The 15,338-nt window shown below is 33.1% G+C and overlaps 1 long non-coding RNA gene across 5 annotated transcripts; it reads left to right on the top strand.

The window, feature by feature from the left end:
* The first annotated feature begins 79 nt into the window (after positions 1 to 79).
* LOC143255326 (uncharacterized) lies at positions 80 to 12,592 on the top strand. Of its 5 annotated transcripts, XR_013030551.1 has the most exons (4): positions 159 to 607; positions 1,496 to 2,136; positions 11,290 to 11,483; positions 12,066 to 12,589. It is a non-coding gene; the product is annotated as an uncharacterized LOC143255326 (long non-coding RNA). The 5 variants fall into 5 exon arrangements; XR_013030550.1 differs by having other exon boundaries at positions 179 to 607; positions 11,290 to 12,592; XR_013030549.1 differs by lacking the exons at positions 11,290 to 11,483; positions 12,066 to 12,589 and adding an exon at positions 5,446 to 5,589 and having other exon boundaries at positions 182 to 607.
* The last annotated feature ends 2,746 nt before the right edge of the window (positions 12,593 to 15,338 follow it).

Genomic DNA, 15,338 nt, shown 5'->3' on the forward strand with positions numbered 1-15,338 from the left:
ATAAAAAAAAGATACATTAAGTAAAGACATAGCTGCGCACAGCTCTATGTTCAAGGGGCTGTTCATGCATTCATAGCATAAGGTGTTAAAAGGGCATGATAGCCCTCAGCTATTATCCAATTTACCAACAAGAAAAATAACTTTCTCTCTCACGGAACTATAATTTATCTCTCTTATAGAAGAACAGAGATAACAACAAATAGTGAATACACGCGCTGTGTACACTAGAAAATGTAAAATTTGAGTAATTTACCTGAGTGTCTTACTGCTTCCACTAAAAATGATAACAAATAATTAAAAAAAATGTGCATTACGGTCTAGCACAACACATTCCCTAACTCTGTTCCTTCGAGGTTAGGTCTTAATGCAAATTAATGCTACTCGTGAGATCGAAATAACTCACTTTTGCTGCACTAAAATCACTTTTTCCACAACACTTACATGTACATTTAGTACTATGATGCAAGTCACAAGCAGGAGAAAAGAAGCCAATTACCAAATCTGGAGCGTTAACGTAAAACTGTTGGTGGTGTTACATATAATTAATATTAGGCCTAACCTGCAAGACCTTGTTCATCGAGGACAACTAGGAGAGGCTCAGTAACGAGTAAGTTAATTACTTGTAATGCAAATTCCGACAAGACAGTTGAAAAGATTGAAAATTTCATCAACTCTAGTTGGGTTGAATGTGCCCAGATATAAAGATTTAAAATGAAAAAAATTATCCAGCTTTCACTTCAAAGTGTTTCAAGAAGTTTTAAATTTCCACTTTCAGTGTAAAAAGTGAAAGTTACAAAAATGAAAACTATATTCCAATTAATGGTAACAATAATGCCATTTATAAAAGTAAGCAAGTAATGGTAAGTTTGATAAGCTACACCCGGTTTGGTTTGATAATAATTTGTAGAGGCATGAATGAATATTGGCTATATGTTAGATGAAAAAATATGTTTGCTAACGTGAAATTGTATGTTTTGTAGAAATATATCCGACTGACTGTCACTGCAAATCTAAAATATAAATTAAAATGTAATACTGCCCCTAACTGGTGTATTACAATGTAATTTTGGATGGGGTAATTTCACATAAAGTTACAACTGGTTTGTTACTAAAATCTGTTACATTTTGTATGTTACTTTTTACAGTTGAGAAAACTACACGTGTAAAATTATCACTGATGAAAATTAGATATTCGCTGGTATGATAACTACACCATAGTTGTAACTTGACATTTAATAATGGAAATGAGTGGTAAAAACATGAAATGTGAAGGTTAACATACATGTGATCTTAATTATCATTGTAATTAAAAGGAAACTTATACTGTTGACTTTCCACACACTAAAATTAAACGGTTAAGCAAATAGTGTTTCTATCAGTTTTGAAAGCATTATAACTTTATTTTTTCTGCAGGGTGGCCCGTAAGTCCCTACCCATCCATATGTTATTATGTTCAATTATGCATGTATTATAAATTTGTTTCTTTTTTTTTCAGAGAAATATGGCTGATGCAAGCCCGTTTACACTTGAAGAGCGTATTGTGACAAGTCCGTGGGTACATGAGCGCAAGAATACTGGTGACACCCTGGATACAATAACTGACAAATAAGATATATGGATGGGTAGGGACTTATGGGCCACTCTGTACATCTGTGAAAACACTTTTGTGGGGAGTTACAGAATAATAGGGCTTTGAAAACATGGGTCATGTAGTAAGTGAATGTTGAGGCTTTATAAGCAGTCATACTGATCTCTTTCATTTTATTTTAGTCTTTTACTAAATAATTTGTCATAAACAGGTCTTTTTCCTTAACTCTAAAAGAGCCATAAAATGCTGTGATTAAAGGAAAATATTATGTTGTTGTGATTGAAAAATTATCACTTATGTCATTTAAACTGAGTATTATAGGTAGCAACAGGGCTAAAGGATTCTGGGTAGCATCCACAGATGCACTGAATGTGCTTGTTAGGCTTTATTTAACAAATACTGTGTACAGTTTTGGGCTCCCTTCCTGAAGGAGGACATTGAATTGTTGAGGAATGTATAGAGAAGAACCACTAGAATGAGGAGAGATTAAAATCTGAAGAAGAGAAGGGCCAGAGTGTAGTTGATTGAAGTGTTTAAAATTATTGAAGGTAATGATAATATAGATTCATCAATTTTTTTCATATATAGCAGTGAAATTAATAGATCAAGGGGTCATAAATTCAAGTTTTGGCAGTGTGGGAGTCATCTCTACTTCAGACATTATTATTTTTCCATCTGGATGGTTGGGTAAGCAGAAAATTTAACAGAGTTTAAAGAAAGATTGGATGAATATGTGAGTAGTAAGGGGTGGTCAGAGTTGGGAGCTAAAAGAAACATACTTGACTGGCTAATAAGCTTCTTTTTGTTCATTAAAATGTTATGAATTTCTTGTATGTCAAGAAAACTATGTTATATACCTAGTTATTTTTTGTTAAGCATTATTGTAAAGCTACACTTATATCTAGTGGTTTGCATGCCAGATTGTGAATGCAAGTTTATGACCAATCCACACTATTTGATTACTGTAGCTTAGAAACAAGCAGTTGATGCTTTGATTAGCTGCCTTTCCTGTTGTTTATCATTTCAAAATTAGGGATTAGTAATTCAGATAAGCAATGAATATTTCTGAGCAAAAGTTGGAAACAAATAATACATTTATTTCACAATTTCAGTATATCATAACAGACTTATCAGTTATTATTCACAGAAAATAATGTTCACTTTCATTATCTCAATTGTAAATATTTGTTCAATACTTTAGGGTAAAGAGTATGTGGTATAAAGAAGCATTGGACATGACAAAACAAAAGTGGATTGTTCATAAACTTCTTACAGCTGTTAATAAAGTCATAATTATGGCTGATTTTAAATTCAGGCATATAGACTGAGAAATTCTTGAGCAAAACCATGAAAAGATATGTTTTTGGAAACTGTTCAGGATGGCTTTTTCATTAATTAGTTTAGGCACATATCACAAACAATGCTTTTTCAGATTTGTTTCTAACTACAAATATCGAAATGGTTATGAGGATATAAAATGGGAAATATCTGAGTGCAAATGATCATTGCTCCATTTGGTTTAATGTTCTGCTGTATATAGAGATAACTAATAATGATATTTTGGTCATAAATTAAAAAAAATAAATTTTGAAAGTATGCAACAAGAATTATCTGTTGTGAATTTGGCACCTGAATTATATGGAGACATTTATCAGATGTGGAAAATATTTAAATATTCAAGGAAACCATATTCCTTATAGCAAGAAAACATCTTTATGGTGTCTGACTTATACTTTTGGCAGTGTTTTAACCTATTGTCTATAAATTTATGTTTCATTGTGTGCCATTGTTTTCATGTAATCCAAAACAATACCATTTATTGCTCCTTAAATGTTATTTGGTATATTTTGTTGTCTAAATAATATGGTTGCACAATGTTCAGGCCTCTGCCCATCTGGTTGGCTATTCTCAGCATTCTTACACCATTATCTTCTGGAGTGAGAGCTGCTGTATTACCCCTGTTGGGTGGTTTGTGAGGAGTGCAATCATTTTACATTCCTCTCATTAAAGGAACTGCTGCCATTGATGTAGATATCCTATTGCATGTGTTAAATGTTGCTATTACAGTTAGCTGGTGGAGCTTCCACTATTGGTGTTACAGGTACTTACCTACCTCTTTTAACCATGGAAGTTTATTAGCACATATTATTCCTTTCCCATGCAACTTTTCTCAGCTACGAGAAAATTATATAAGAAAATGGTTGCATCCTATATGAATGTGTTATGTTGTGCCTCCAATTTGTCACAGAGACTGCATACGAGGGCTGTTAAAAAAATATGCGGACTGACGTCATAAAACAAAATGTACTTTATTTAGAAGTTACAGGTCTGGGACCCCTTCAAAGTACTCTCCTCCCCAACGCACACACTTATCCCAATGGTATTTCCACTTGTGGAAACAGTCCTAGTACGCTTCTTTTGTAATGTCCTCCAGCTCCTTCGTCGCATTTGCCTTAATCTTTGGAATCGTCTCAAATCTTTTTCCTTTCAAGGGTCTTTTGAGTTTGGGGAATAAGAAAAAATCGCAAGGAGCAAGGTCAGGTGAGTAGGGGGGGTGGGGAAGAAGAGTGATCGAGTGTTTGGCCAAAAACTCACGAGTTCTGAGGCACAAATTTCACAGCAACGCGGTGCATCTTCAATTTTTCGGTCAAAATCTTGTAACAAGATCCAACTGATATCCCACACTCTTCAGCAAGCTCCCTGACAGTCAGATGTCGATTTGCCCGCACCAGGGTGTTGATTTCGTCGACGTGTGGGTCGTCAGTTGACGTGGAAGGACGTCCAGAACGCTCATCATCTTCAATGGACTGTCGACCATCCTTAAAACGTTCATGCCACTTGAAACATGCCGTACGCTTCATAGCAACATCACCGTAAGCTGTGTTAAGCATAGCAAAAGTTTCAGTCGCAGATTTTCCAAGTTTAACACAAAATTTCACAGCAAGTCGTTGCTCCTTCAGGTCATTCATTCTGAAATCTGCCAAACGAAGAAATCGCACTTCACTTAAAACCGCGTAGCTAATACACAAATGAAGATATCTGCAATCGGGAAATGGCGTCGTAATCAGCTGATCTGTGTGAACCTAGCAACACCAAGCGGATTCCCCTGGAACCAACTAGAGCCGTGCAATTCAAACAGTCTGCGTATGTTTTGAACAGACCTCGTATTTATACATTTTAACTGACTATGAGAAATGTTAAGAATATATTCAGCAACCTGTCTGCTTTGAAAATTTTTCAGTCTGTATACTGGAAAAATATATCACATAACAATTAAAACACTGTGTACACCAAGTTTAAACTTGTGCTTATTGATAATGTTTACAAATTTTGTTTCACAGATGATTTCACTTCATTCACTCACATTTCAATTCAACCTAAATGAAGTGTTACTAGCCAAAACTTACAAAATATTGATTAAACTACATTTTTTCTGCAAGTATGGCTTGGTCATATCTATTACTTCTATCTCCTTCTGTAAAATACCACCTATTGGACGTTTCAATGTACAAACTTAACCATCCTTAAAGATACATTAACCCTGCCCAGAATGGCAGGATGGTATTATGTCACCTATGTTTGTTTTGTTCTCTCACTTAAAATGATTAACCTAATTGCATGTAATTTGATACACATTTTCTAGATACTATTTAGTTTGTGCTTGAAAAAATTATGTAATGTTATTTAGTGTTTGTATCATATTTTAGATTGTGAATTTTTATAAATTTTGTTTTGAAACTTTTTTTTGTTTTAAAACATCAACAATGCTTATTTTTGATTTTATAAATTCCATTTTTTGTTGTGTACCTAAACTTACATCAATGTATCTAACAGATGTTTTTTCTTTTCTTCAATAGACAGTACAAACACAACTTGCACTTGATTTTTGGGCATCTGAGACCTACACCAATAAATCCAATTTTTTACTGTGATTTTTAAGCTAAATTTCTTTCTAATAATTATATTTTATTTTCAATAAATAAAGATTTCTTGTACTTTAATGTGTTAAGTATTAATACAATTTTAACACACAAACAAATAACAAATGCTTTTTTGTCATCTGATTAGTGTGCAGTTACGGGATAGCTTGCTTACCATACTCGGTAATCTGAAATGTTCTTACCTTATGCATTCTCACATATCTGTAGTTTTGAAGCATGCATAACATAGTAAATAAAAAAAAGACCTTGCATACACTAATAGTGGATAATTATAGGCATGAATTTTAAGTAATATTGTATGATTGCAGTTGCAGGACAGTAACTAATGCAGGATACAAACTGACATGTGCAGTGTTACCATAGTTACATAAGATAATGCAATTTTATCTTTTAATATTGTTCCAGTGCTCATAAAGCAAGGGTTGTAGACCAATTCCAGTTGTCGGTTTCTTAAGTATACAATTTAGGGCAGAACTTAGCTGTTCAGCCCAAACTGGTCTTCTTTTCATTGCTATCTTGTACATCAGTACACCTTAAAATAAACTACAATTAAAAACAATAATAAACATATCAGTTTTTGGTTTCTCAATCAAACACTTCAGCTGCTCTGAGTTATAACTGTACAGTTCAGTACATATATATCTTACATTACCACCAATGGTTCAGAAAACAAGGGTGACTACACTCATTCAGTTGGTTTATTGACCAACACCTGTCCTAACTATTTCATGAGTACTATTTGTACTATGCAGTTTATACATGATACTTACATCACCATATGGGCCCCCAGAAAGCAAGAATTGCTAAGCCATGTCAGTCATTGCTGGCATTAGCAAACCACCATTGTAATTAACTTGATTGTTAATCCCCAGTCATAGCAATCAGGAAGTTGTCAGTTGGTACCTATCTGAACTTTCTTGCACCTCTTTAAGTGCTACCTTATCTAACTCGTCAAAGAGAATTAAATAAGTACTTTCATTTTTTTGCTTATCAGCTTAGCTGAAATGTTCTTTGAATATCTCGACTTCCTTGATTATTGGCCTGATTACTGATCAAACTATGTTAATCCATATTGTCATATATTATGGTGGTCATATGATGGATGTGCTTGTCTCATGAATATCTCATATGTCAGAGGACCAGCTTGTGTTCATATTAGGTCTAGACCAGTCAATCCAGAAATTAATAAGAGTGTGTATGCTGTAGGTGCATAAAACTGCCAGAAACACTCCACTTTCATATTGAAATCTCCTCTTCTTGACTTTTTTTTATAGTCCAAATCTATATTCTTATTTACATAAACACAATACAAAGCAAGACCATTTATTCACAAATGGTGCAACAGCTCCCAGCTAATATCCAGTTTGCAGAAGAGAAAAACAACTTGTTTCCATAACACTTATCTTTCTCGCAGGAGAGAAAGGATAACAATGAATATTGATTACAACTGTCATTTCCATTAATGAAAGGGAAGTCGAATAACTTACTTAAGTGGCCTATTGCAACCAAACCGAGAACAATAAAAATATAACATCAAAGGGGAGCTAAAAGAATATAACAACACAACTAGACTGGCACATCCAGAATAATCAGCATCATCAGAAAATAATTACAAAACAGTCCATATTATGAACCAAGACCAACATAAAATTCTGGACACAGCTTTCCATAAGAATAACTGAAGAACTTCTTTCCATCAAATTAACCAGTGTGCAATTAATAGAAGCCTCGGCTTTGATATCAAAACCCTCTGGACAATCTTTCTCACCAAATAGTAGAGAAAGAATAGTAAAACTTGAAGGTATATTTATACACATATACACAGAAACAAAGAATGAACTCTATCACAAGATCAAACTGACAAAAGAGTCACACAATACAGTTAACAACTTTGACTTCATCAAACAGTTAAATTTCTTGGTCTCTACATTGCATAAGTATTTTTTTCTCCAGGCACTGCCTTTTTTCCCCACACAACAAATTATTCAGAACTGGATCCATTGCTTTCCTTCATTTAGTCAAACAACATATACAGCCTTCATTGCTTACAATATTTATCAGCTACCTCTTTTTCTTATCCAGACATTGTCAGATACAAGGACCATCAAAAGAAATGTAGGGATTTTGTATACTTAGACATTCTGTAGTGTTACTGTTGTTTTCAGAACGAGGATTAAGGGTTCGAATTGTTATAATGAGCAGTCCAGCAACATTCTCTTGTTGTTGAGCTTTATTTCAAAAATGAATTCCCTATCATTACTGCTCAAAGAGCTTTCTGTCGAAAAGATGGCGTTAATGTTGCTTTTTCTGAATATGTCATCAATGGGAGTTGTGCTTTCAACTAGATAGAGCCACCTGTCATAAAGCACGAGCAACAATACCATATGGATTGTTCCTGAATGGTAATTATCATAATGAATATATAAATTCCTTTCATATTCCATTGATTTGTCAGTCGCAGACTTCATTTCGTGGGATTAATTAAAAGAAATAATGTACATTAAAAAGCAGTGGACACCACAGGAGTTACAAAGTGAAATAAAAACAGAAATTCATGGCGTTACTCAAGAAATGTTGTCATCCTTAAAGTTCGCGGTGAACACCAACCGGATATTAGTTAAAATTTCATAGATAATAAACACAAATTATACCAGTAAATGATGTTATCGATTATTGGAGTTTTACATCCTTACACTTCTTTTGTCAAACCATGTAATTGTGTATGCATCTATATATGCATATAATTATTTGTTCTCGCGTTATAGTATCCTTATATCATGAGTGGAGCGAAAGGAATTTGCGTAATTTTCGGACATTGTAGTCATTAAATCTCGAACCCCTACCAATATAGTGTTTTTATTTATATTTTTGGTTAGCACAAATCAACAGGCAGAATTTGTTTAAACTCTGAAGTCTACAATGCCTAAAGTACTTTTGAAACAACATCTTTATATATCCTTTGAAAATTAAAAAAATATTTTCCAAATTAATTAAGTTCTCTTTTGATAGAGTAGTAGCTATAACCAATATGCATAGTTTTTGAGAACTTTTTCACGACAGCATTTACTATTGTAGCATTTTTTGTTGAAAATGAAATAAAAGTATTTCGTCAATATTGTAATTCCATTGCCCCGATCTCTATGGCGATGAAATCCGTTTGGTAAGAACGTTCCTAATATTCTTTTCTATGCAGCAGTTTTAGACATTTCGTGATATTTTCTAGTTTTGCTTTCATGTAGCTGTATTTTTTTTTAGCGTTACAGTATCTGCTTTCTACAATAAAAGCCTTACATTAACTGAAATCTTTCATGTCACTTTTAGTTATTACAAGAATGTCGTATATCCTGTTATCCTGTGAATTAAACTCAGAGTTCAATTTTTGTACCACTGTACTGAAATACAGGCCAGAAATGGTAAAATCGGAATTTTTGTTGAAGATATAAACGTTCTTAATTGTTGTTTAAACTGCATATATATATCTTTATGTTTTTATTTTATTAGCAAAACATATATGACTCATACCTAGCCTAGAAATAATATATATATTAAACACTTTCACACGGTTTAAATAACGCTTAAACTACTCGACATTGCTATGTACTAAATGCAATATTTTAATTTATTACCTTTTGTGTATATTATGTAAATACATATCTAGCCGAACAAGCACAGTTATTTGCTAGAGTAACGGTGGTGTCCTAAATTAGTGATTTATTTATTAACCATTTATTAATTCTTTTTGTTGCAATGGGTTCAAAAAATTCTTCGTTTGAAAAACCTATAAGATTGACAAAACCGGTTTTCTTTGTTGATCATAGAGAAAGTTAGTTCTTTGTTATATTATTTACTATAAGAAATTTCTTACTTTCTTCAGTAAGTAACTTCCAACTCTGGATTATCGTGTTAAAATATTATTTAATCTAAAATATAATATGTACCTTGATCGGCTTTGGAAGTAAAAAAATGGAGCCGAAATGCTTATGTCATAGAATTTTCTTTTCATAAAACAAAAGTAAAACTACATTATAAAAAAAAATCTTAACATGCAAAGTAAAGTATGTATATACATAGAGGTATATGTATCTTTCGAGGAAATAAATGTATAAATATAGGTATAGCTCAGATAAGAACACAGATCGCAGAGGCTGAATTCGCTGAAACATAGCGTCCTTGGTTATTATTGGTGCTTTGCGTTTCCCAACATCGTACGTTTAGCAACAGATTTGCAATCCGGTGCAAGTAGACAAAACCCAAAGACTCAAACGTGTTGGTACTTTTGTTCACCCAGTTACACCTAAGGATTTCCCCTTATCTGTGGAATTCAAAACCATAAGTAATTTCTTATTCCCCAATAAGCAATATCAGCCTATAAATTTCATTCCTAAGAAACGATATTTCTGTCACAAGTTACTTAAAATTCGACTTTTTGTAGTGAACAAGGATGACAGTGCAGTTGTACTGACGTCGATAAACACTAGTTTCTGCACAGTCTGCGTGCTAAAAACGAACGTAAGATACTTTTCATACTGGGGGAGAAGGACCCATGTTAAACACCTGCTACTGTCACAATGGCAAGACGGAATCACTTCTATCCGTAGACAGTATCGTATTTGAATAGCATTGTTCATCTCGCATGCTGTCACAATCTTCTGGGATAAGTGTTTTACTACGAATTTTTTGGAATTGCACAATTTTTGAACATACTTCACAATATCATTTTTGTTGAATTATTTGCAAAACATAAAAAATACGACAATATTTCTGTTGTGGTGTGTGGTCCCGCTTGAAAAGCTAGTCGATCGCAGTTGGTGATATCTGAAAGGATGGTCTCTACTGCTGGATACTTTATGTCTTTTAAGCAAGGCTTTCTTCGCGTTTCTACAAGTGATCAGCTTACAATAGGAGCTAATGATGGGGTTCTTGTTCACTTAATGAATAATAAAACAATGGCTTGTAAGTCGGTGTATTAACACTTTTCATAGCCAGGCCAGAATAGAAATGTGGAACAAATAAGGTTCCTCCTTAATCGTTCACTATGAAACTGTCCGAAATGTATAACTTCTAGGAACACTGTCATTTACGTTCATCGTCAGAATTAGGAACCAGTAATATAAGCTCAGATTTCTTATTTCGTAAATTCTGGCGTGTAACTGATTTCCATCTTACATATAGCACGGGAAAAATCCACTAAGTATTAATGGTAATCTTGTGCCATTTGTTTCATGTTTTTTATTTGATAAAAAAGGCGTTCTTTTTGGGGTTGGTGTACATTTATTTATTGGTAAGTTGTGTGTATATATAATACAGCCTTAAGAAACGCGATATTTCTGTCACAAGGTTGTTTAAAATTCTACTCTTTGTATTGAATAGGATGACAGTGCAGTTCTGTTTACGTCGATAAGCACCAGTTTCTGCACAGCCTGCAATACACATGTATATATACGTGTGTACGTATATTATCACTTCCAGAAAATTTAGATTTTAAATGCGTTTTATACAAAGCTAATTTTATGAAGTTGTCGGGATGTAAGATGTGCAAGATTATCGTATGTTCTTATTTTCCTGTGACAGTGTTAATTTCATTTCCAATAAATAAGATGTTTTGTTACATGTTTCAGTTAAAACGACAAGACATAAAAAGGAAATTATAATTATATCATCTTCTATCTATCACTCTGTCATAACTATATTATCAAGCTACAATTATAACTGTATAAACATCATTATATAGTATATAATATTGCACTCTGTATTGATAAGGTTCTGTTCTACCTGGAAGCTCCTTTGAAATCAACATTGCGTTTAAGTCAGATCAATGCGGATTTTTTAAAGAGATATTGGAGATACAAGCCTTCCCTTTTTCAACAAAAAAAAACTAAAGTTATTTGCGTATATTTGACTAGTTTGGCAACTGAAACTGATGAAACAGTTTTAAAAGGACAAAAAAGATAGAGGTAGGTGTAACGTTTCTACAATACGTCTTTCATTATCTGTTACATTGATGCTTATAATTTATATTTCAATAATAAGTTCACGTTTATGATTTTAGAATAACGTATGATTACATCGTTTTGAAAATAAAATTCAACCAAAAGAGTAAAACATACTGTGAAATGTTTTAAGCGAAGATATAAAAATACTCAGTTATGTGGGATTAAACTCTATTGATAATTTTAAAGAAAATTTGTAGCCATGGAAGTAGTGCTAAAATTAGAATCAATATTTAAGCTTAATATTATGTCCCATATAATAATTTTTTCATTAGTTCTGGTAGCTATTAGATCCAACAGTGAAAAAAAACCAGACAAGATATACTGTACAAAATGATTTTTTAAATCTTTTTTCATCAGTGTTTATGCATTACTAAACTATAGTCACAGTTGTTTCTTTTCAAAATGGTAAAAAAGAACAACGGTACACAACTGGAATAGAGCGACATTGTTTTTCGGACTGATAAATAAGAAGTGAAAATAAATATTAATTTATAGTTTAGTCATTTCAATTTTATCTTTGTTGATAATTTTGTTTTATTCCAGCGAGAAATCCGAACAAGAATGAACAAAAACACCAAAGTATATTATAACAGTTGTTTAAATCCATTAAAGTAATATATTATGTTGTTATAATATTTAAAAAAATATTAATTTATAATATTTCATGTTAATTAATATGATTGAAACAATAATGGTTCAGTCAAGTTGAAATTATCAAGATTTTGATACAACTATTAATTTCTAAATTATTTTATTTAGTAAACTAGTTCTTGTTGAATTAAGCACAAAGCTACACAATGGGTTATCTGTGCTCTGCCTACCACGGGTATCGAAACCCGCTTTTGAGCGTTATAAATAAGTCCGTAGACATACCGCTGAGCCACTGGGGTGCTTAGTAAACTGCACTTCATTACCTGTATCAACGAGCTAGCAGTTTTGCTGATATCAAGAGTTTGTTGTATATAGAAACAAACTATGTAGTAATTACTCCTTCCAAGGCGGTTTTAATGCATCGAATAGCCCAGATGGTTGCCTCTCAACTAGTTGAGAACCTCACACTGCAGGCATCTGCCAAGAACAAAGAATCTAGATTTCATATAAGTATTTTTTTATATAAACTTGGTAATAAAAATACTTTGTTTTTACAAAACGTGCTTAGTTGTGACTCTTTTTGTGCAAACATAAGAATACATATTTAATAACTGTGTTACATCAGTTACAAGAAATATTGCTATGAACTGAAACCAACAACGTTTTTATTGTTTAGCCTATAAATTAACAAAATGTGTATTGAAGGGGAAAAATATCATAATATAGCACGATATCTAATAATAAACAGGAGTCATAGATTGGACAACAGATATTATGATGTGTATGTTTTTAAACCTTGTGCTATTCAATACATTATTATTCATAGGCGATTAAAATCAGCATTATAAAACAATATTAAACTAAATACAAATCTTAATATTTTACTGAGTACTTAAAGTTATTGGTTTCAATGAGACTAATGTTGAACTAGTTTAACCTCCATCTATTTACCACTGTCAACTAATTGTTACATATAATGTGACTGCAAATGTACTTATAAAATTACAACTGCAAATACCAAATGCTGATTTTCAATCTAATTTTGAATATCCCTATTTATAGGCGTATTGCTGCCCGGCATGGCTAGGTGTGTTAAGGCGTGCGACTCGTAATCTGAGTGTTGCGGGTTCGCATCCCCGTCGCACCAAACATGTTCGTCCTTTCAACCGTAGGGGCGTTATAAAGTGACTGTCAATCCCACTATCCGTTGGTAAATGAGTAGCCCAAGAGTTGGCGGTGGGTGGCGATAACTGGCTGCCCTCCCTGCTAAATTAGAGACGACTAAGCGCAGATAGCCCTCGAGTTTCTTTGCGTGAAATTAAAAAAACACAAACAAACAGGCATATTGCTTGATAGGTTTTTAGAAATAATGAACATGTTAGATATAAAGATTCTTAAGACTTTGCCACTTTTATGTCTTAATAGCCAATGTCTTGGAAAAAGAAGCCTCACTTGGAGCTTTTATATAACTAGTGAATGGGAACATCTGATATGCTAATCCTCGTTATTTGCAAAGATTTGTTTTGAAACCGTCCTCATCCGGTGGAACAGCGTAATGTCTTTGTATTTACGAGACTAAAATCAGGAGTTGGTTCGACTCTCCTCCATTGATAAACAGGTTGTCAGATCTGTCTTTGCCATAACAACAAACATACTTATAGTAAGTGTTTGTTTGTTTTGTGAATTTCGCACAAAGCTACTCGAGGGCTATCTGTGCTAGCCGTCCCTAATTTTGCAGTGTAAGACTAGAGGGAAGGCAGCTAGTCATCACCACCTACCGCCAACTCTTGGGCTACTCTTTTACCAACCGTCACATTATAACGCCCCCACGGTTGAAAGGGCGAGCATGTTTGACGCGACGGGGATGCGAACCCGCGACCCTGAGATTACGAGTAGCACGCCTTAACACCCTTGGCCTATATAGTAAGTGTATGCTAATATTGTATTTAATAATACCTTATAAGTTACGTAATAAAATATACGACTAGAAAGAAGCTTTAAGTAATTCCATGTTTCGTATGTTTTGTATATTAGATTTTATAAGTTATTATTCTCAAATGCAAACTTTTCAAATTTCCCATGGTATCAAGGTGTCGCTTCAGTCGAATTCACACTGGAAAAGAACAATAAAATGAATAATTATTTTTTATGCAATGATAGTTATTATATTTTTTATTTTCTTTGTTACTCTAAGTAAAATTATTTACTTAGTGTATTTTTAGTTATTGAAATATGTTTATCCAATATGCTTGCTTTAATATGTAGAAATGTCCGGAAATGAAAATAAGACAGTGTAAATCAAAGAGAGCTTCAAGCAGTCGAGATGGAAAATTGAAAGTTTGTGTATTTTTGAAACACTTGCTATTTTGAATAACTGCAATAAAACTAATATACAGCAGATAGATATTGTATAAAATTAGTATTATAGGGAAAACCATAACAAAAATAAGAATAAAGTGGTTTCATTGTAAAAATAATAATAATAATATAAATACAATTCAATCAATCTATTCTTATAAAATAGTTAGCTATTTCGAAAGTTGGGTATGTTATATTAAAGTTATTTTGGAGATTCACGACGTCGTTAGCCCATGGTGCCATCCAGTAATGCTCTAAATGAAGATCATTAGTGTTAAAAATAGCCATGCAGCGTAATTTCCATTACAAAAGGCTTTGTATAAAGGCTGTCATGTTTTAAGTATACCACTCCTCCGTGCATGCTCTCCTTTGTCCATCTGGTGTACACAAACTTAAATAGTTTGATATACTTTCTTATGGAATAGCATGAATACTTGTTTCGTTCTCCAGCATTTGGTCTTTGTGATAGTTTAAGCTATGTTGTATATGTAACGTGTGTACACATGTTTTCTGTTGATATTTTGAGAGAGATCTATTTTGATTAAAGTAAATAGTGTTGCATAGGGCAAGTAAATAGCTTTTGTCATTGACCTTTATATTTGTAGATGATCACCTGTTACAAGATACTAAACTTTACTTACCATGGGTAAAGTACGACTTTTGCAGGCCTCTTTCTAGACGATTCTGGCGCCCAAGTTGCTCCATATTCTTTTATATTACTGTGCCATTAAATAAAGAGGACATAACACATGTCTGAGAAATTATAAATTTCTGATTTGAACTTATCTTTATGACATGAGTGTTACAAAGAGTTGATAAACAGTCTTCTCGAAAGTAATCAACTTGATTGTCATAACACTACAAGCA

Source organism: Tachypleus tridentatus, chromosome 7, assembly GCF_004210375.1.
Source record: "Tachypleus tridentatus isolate NWPU-2018 chromosome 7, ASM421037v1, whole genome shotgun sequence".
Lineage (NCBI taxonomy): Eukaryota > Metazoa > Arthropoda > Merostomata > Xiphosura > Limulidae > Tachypleus > Tachypleus tridentatus.